This window comes from Athene noctua, chromosome 8 (genome assembly GCF_965140245.1).
Source record: "Athene noctua chromosome 8, bAthNoc1.hap1.1, whole genome shotgun sequence".
Taxonomy (NCBI): domain Eukaryota; kingdom Metazoa; phylum Chordata; class Aves; order Strigiformes; family Strigidae; genus Athene; species Athene noctua.
The window spans coordinates 30,165,221-30,171,220 of NC_134044.1; the positions used below are offsets into that span (position 1 = coordinate 30,165,221).

At 47.5% G+C, this 6,000-nt stretch overlaps 1 protein-coding gene across 1 annotated transcript in view; it reads right to left on the minus strand.

Moving 5' to 3' along the window:
• RNF13 (ring finger protein 13) overlaps positions 1 to 3,816 on the minus strand; it is a 35,647-nt gene extending 31,831 nt beyond the window's left edge. The window contains exon 1 of the mRNA XM_074911724.1: positions 3,713 to 3,816. The gene's annotated coding sequence lies outside the window, so the exon portion shown is untranslated. The remainder of the gene's footprint in view (positions 1 to 3,712) is intronic.
• Positions 3,817 to 6,000: the final 2,184 nt, after the last annotated feature.

The window sequence follows — 6,000 nt, forward strand, 5'->3', positions numbered from 1 at the left end:
ACACATTTCAGTGCTTAAACAAATAGCTTTTTGTTTTTCTTTGAAGATGACCATCCTAACAACAAACCCTCTTTAGAGCAAGGAACAGTAATGGGTAATTACCCTAACTCAGCCCCCACAATAGCCACTTACTACATCAGGGTAGGGTAAGAGAAGAGCGTACAGTCTAATCACCACTAACTCCCAGCTCGCTGGCCTCAGGAACAGCCCCACGCAACAGTGGCTGTCACTGTTAGTGAGAAGCAGCCAGGAGGAACCTCCTCCTGAGCTCTGGCTTCTAAATGCCTTTGGCTGAAAAAGCACAACCTAATGTCAAAGACCAGGACCTCTTTTCTCCACTAACAAGTTACATCTGGCAATTTCTTTCGTTGCTACAGTCATGATCCGGTCTTAAGACAGACAACGATGAGCCATCTACTGAGGAACTTCAGGTTCCTCTCAGGCTTAGCCAGAACATGATTACGTGCAAGCAATCTCCTAAGAACACAGAGGTACAAAATACCTTATTCTCCTTATAAAAACTCACACCTAAATGTGTGATCAAGCTAAAAAATCCAACATTCAAAATTCCAACACATTCAACAAAAGACATGGAATCCAGCATACCTACTTCTGCGTACAAAACAAGCAACAACTAAGTGCTACATTCAGCACAAAATCTAACCAATTCCTTGCTGAATTTTAAAGAATTGCTTGGTCCACAGATGGATGACTAAGTCTCTCAGTAAGAAATTACTTGAAATGACATAAAATTAAAATAGCAGTAACACAAAAAGCCAGTACGCTGGACTCAATATTGCTATAATAGTTAAAATAATTCAGGGACAAGTTTTAAAAGTAGATGGTATGTGCTCAATAATATCGTTATCAGAACATCTGATATTCTTCTGTTGGAGGAATTAAAAGTACTTAATTACATCATTCAAATTATTTGTATGATTATTGAAAACCTCCAAGTTGAGGCTTCTTATTTGAATGGTGCCATGTGGATTTGTTTTCACTTGACCACAGATATTTAATTCTGACAACTGTTGACTTAAGAAATCACAGCCAAGACAACTACTTTCTCTTTCAGAAGCAAACCTAAGAACTCCTCTCTTCCTGTCCCATCCTTTGTGGGTTTTTTAAGCAGAAAGCATTGTCCCATGATATGAGGTCCTCAACATTAATGAAAGCTAATACTGATGAGTCAGAGTTGATTTAAACTGACACTAACAAAGATAATTAAAATTCATTACTACTAATGGGAGTAAACAGCTGATATCATCAAAAACAGTTCTCATGATTCTGACTTGGTCATTCAGAGGTATGATGTTTTGTGAAACTTTCAACTGGTTAGCAGAATAGAAGTTACAGTCACAGGAACCTGTAATGAATTATGAAATACATGAATTTTTGTTTCTAAATTAAGATTTACCAGTTTCTCTCATCAGCCTGCCCTAACAATGAGGATGTCGGTGAAACCGGAAGGATAAAAAACATCTGTTCAAAAAATACAATCATTTTTACTGTGACAGAAGCAACAATACACTTGAAGCTATCACAGCATTTAACCAAAACAGTAAATTCAGCACACACCTTACAACACAGATAAAGTATTAAAATCATATTGAGCAAGGTTAGAAAATACCAGAATTAAAGCTGTCCTTGCAAAGAACATGTACGTACAAGTGCAGTCTTCTTTTCAAACAGCTCCATACGTGCAGATTCTTCTGGGCCCAAGAGCTATTGCCTCAAACGCAAGCAAAAGGCCTTACAATTCCTGAAACTCTGTGGCTCGTTTGTAGACTACCCTCTTAACTGAAGGAGGCAGCTTACAGCACACAAATATAGGCGTATGTAATTAAAGACTACACTGCAAACCACACAAAAGAAGTTAAACTTGACCCTGCATTAATCTTCAGCACTTTACACCTGATTTTCCAGTGTCTATAGACAAAGTTCTCCTTGAGTAACTTTGGGCGTTTAAAGAGTACTTTTTCTTCTCGCTCCGCATCCTAGAACTCACAAAACAGACTAAGCCTGAGGAGCTACATCCCTCCCCCACAGGACTGAACAGGATCCCCAGGTCAGAAGGGAGGAGGGGAAACCGTGGGGTGTGCAGTATCACGGCATCTCTGAGCAAGACAACCACGAAGTACATACGCTAACCTGGGATACATCAGAAGGTATTGCCCATGAAGAGAAGGCAGCAGGAGTACTGTTGTAAGTACAACAGAAAACACACTCCTGACTACATTTCGAAGAAAGAGGAGTGCAGAACATCCCTTCTCACTTGAAGACAAGGGCAGCTAAATAAGCTTGATACAAGAGTGACAATACACAGTAGATACATCTCTCTGCAGCATTGGACACTAAGAACCTGCCCACCTCTTAACACCTGAACGGTATTGCTTGTATTAAAAATAAGGAGTTATGAAACATGCAGTGTTTTTAACACCAATACACTGACTCCCAAACCAGAACAGGCAACATTCTTCTGAATACAGTCCCTGCATCCTGTCAAAAAAAAACCACTTTCATATTTGCCAAGGTCAACAAGACTCGTGAGCACGTTTAAGACAGATGTCATGAAGAAGTCATATGACTTGGTACACAGGTAAGAACATTCAGAGCTTCTGGCAACTATCCACAAACCAAGCTCCACAAAATACACACGAATATCAAATTTTCAGAAGTTTCTATCTCAATCAACTCAAACTGTATTTCACAGCAGAAGACAGCACAAAGCAACTCCTTGTCCACATGGTTATGCTCACGCTTCAACTTTCTCAAGAAAACAGCTCTTTCCTCTCCCGTTGGTGAAAAAAAACCCAAACTAATTCACATATCAATTCTATTTTAATGCTAATTAGGATTACAGTGCTTATAGCAATCACAAAAATTGTATGAACACACACAAACTTTGTCCTGCCACAAACTCAGTGACAACATTCTAAATATTTTGGTAAACTGTGCCGCGCATGCCAAAATTGCACAAGCAAAGGATAAGCAAAAGTTACACTGATAATATCAGTAATTTTTACATGTATCCCCAAAAGCCCCTGTGTCTCCGGCTTTTTGCACTTTGGTGTCATTGTATCGTTACTGCCCCAAATCTCCACCTAAGCTCTATCCACAGGACTGAAAACGGAAGCACGCAAAGAAAGTCGTTGTTCAAACCGGGTAAGGTGCAGGAGCTGCTCCTCTCAATTTGTTTTCATCTTCGGACTAGCAATTTGGTTGTCAGCCAGCCAGACTCCATGCTACTCATTATCTCCCAGGCATAACCGGTATGTCGGTGCAGGCAGCCTCAGAGGGACCGCACGCGAGGCAGCGCTGAGAAGCGCCTGAGCAAAGACTCAGCTTTACACCGGTCTGGAAGCGATGCCCGGAGAGGGCTGCAGCCGCCGCCGCCGCCCCCTCCGCGTCCCGTCCCTCCCCGCCGCCGAGGCGGATCCCCGCGCAGACCGCGGCGAGGCTCTGCGGGGAGGGGAAGCGCCAGCGACCGCCGGCAGCCCGGCACAGCGCGGCGGGGCCGGCCGACGCCCCGCCTGAGCCGCACGGACGGGCGGCCCCGCCTCACCGCTCCACGGGTGGAGGCGAATAAGCGCTGCGCAACGGAGCGGCGGGCCCGACGACGCCTTAACCGCCGCCAAGCCAGGACGCCCGGCGGCAGGGCAGAGGCCCGAGGGTCCCGGCGACCGCGCCCCCCCGCCCCGGCGGCCCTCACCTGCGGGCCCGGCGCAGGGCCCGGCGCGGGGAGCCGAGGGCCGCCCTAGGCCGACTCCATGGCGCTGCCCGCCCGCTCGGCGCCCACGGCGGAAGTCCCGCCCCGCCGCCGCGCGGCGAGAGGCGTCGGCCCGCGGCACACCATTGCTCGCCCGGGCTGTCACTCAGCCACCGGCGCGTGACGCGAGGCGGGCCTCGGCCGGCCAGTGGCGGCACGAAGCCCCTCAGGGGGCCCCGCCCACGGCGCGCGGGGAGGCACCGCCCTGCCGGCGCGAGGGAGGGGCGGGGTCGCCGCCTCAGCCGCGGCCGAGGCCTCAGGGCCGGGCTGGGGCTCGGGTTCAGGCTTAGTCGAGGCCTCAGGCTCAGGCTTAGGCTCGGGCTCAGCCAAGGCCTCAAACTCAGGCTCGGCCAAGGCCTCGAACTCGCTCAGGCTCAGGCTCGGCCGAGGCCACGGCCAAGGCCTGAGCAGGCGGTAGCAGTTCCTCGCGCGAGGGACAGCAGCATGGTCCCACCAAGGTACGTGAGGAGCCCGTAACAGAGACGAGCGCAGGTGCCAGGCTGCCCCCTCCTCACCTTTACCTCAGCTCGGAGCCCGCCAGCTCCTGTGGAAACTCATGCGTGGCCTCCACATTCAGCAGCTACCTCCCGGCGTGCATGAGGGCAGTGGGGGCTTGTGCCGGAGGGTGGTCAGAGGCCACACAGAAGCCGAGCAGTCTTCAAAACAGACACTGAATTCTACCAGTGTATGGCAGACGGGGGTTTTTGCCTCCACTAACTTTAGCCCATCTCTGTGTTAAAAAAAAATAAAACCAACCAGAGAAACACACTTGGGAAACGTAACCCAAGCACAAAAATTAAATAGGATGGGAGCAGAGTGGGGGAAAAAGGAAGGTAGTGAGGTGGGTGTTGGTCTCCTTTCCCCAGTAACAAGTGGATGAGAGGAAACATCCTCAAGTTGTGCCAGCAGAGGTTTAGATTGGATATTAGGAAAAACTTTTTCACCGAAAGGGTTGTCAAGCACAGGCTGTCCAGGGAAGTGGTGAGTCACCATCCTTGGAGGGATTTAAAAGACTCTTGGGCACTTGGTTTAGTGGTGGACTTGGCAGTGTTAGGTTTACACTTGCACTTGATGATCTTAAAGGTCTTTTCCAACCTAAACAATTCTGTGCTTCTGTGATAATTAGCGTACTTGCCATATTATGACAGTTACCACTTCTGTACTCTTCAGGGGTTGGCAATATCTCAGGAGAACAGTGAGCAAAGGTCCTTTTCCTTCAACGTGTAGTATGCTTTGCTTTAATAATATTTATGGAAAAAAGTCATGCAGCCTTCTTCTAAAGTTCACTTTTATACAGATTAGCGTCTGATTTAAGATTAGATTAGCTATAAGGAAGAAATTCTCCCCTGTGAGGGGGGTGAGGCCCTGGCACAGGCTGCCCAGAGCAGCTGTGGCTGCCCCCTCCCTGGGAGGGTTCAAGGCCAGGTTGGACGGGGCTTTGGGCAACCTGGGCTGGTGGGAGGTGGCCCTGCCCGGGGCAGGGGGTGGCACTGGATGGGCTTTGAGGTCCCTTCCCACCCAAAGTGTTCTATGGTTCTATGAGTAATATTTTCCCAAGATCAGGTAGATGTACCAAGTAGAGAATACAAAAATACAGTTTGTAGCTTGGAAATATTATGGCAGGACTGTCTGTGGAATGCACAGCTCAGATACGTAGGACTCAGCAAATAAAACTATTTAGATTAGTTGATTGGGAACTTCACTGCTTTGAGTGTGAACATGTGCTGGAAGGTCATGGTTGAAATCCAATAACTAGAAACAAAAGTCTGCAGTCCTAATATACCACTAAAAGCTGTTTTAATTTGTGAGAATGGCTAAGAAATTGCATTGCCTTCACGCTGATTCACAATTGCTACCTCTACTTTCTCCTTTAAGATTTTAAGAATTACTGTGAAGCTGTCCTCCAGAATCTCCAAAGAACAAATGCTGAAGTATTATGTTTAATCTCTCAGAATCTCTTATATCTGTGCTTGTAATATTGGCCTTGTTCCTGGAAAGCACTAGAACTAAGTAAGGAAAAGGTTGGGAATGATTCTGTAATTTATTTTCATATCTTTTCATAGCAGAAGGCCTTGAGATGTATTAATCATCACCATCACACTTCACAGGCTGGGTGAATGCTTAAAACACGGTGTGGTGGAGGGGGAATGGAAATAATGGACAAATCTACCAAGACAAGATTATTTTGGGTTGATAGCCTCTCACAGGAACCTCGTGGTGTTAAGGCAGGC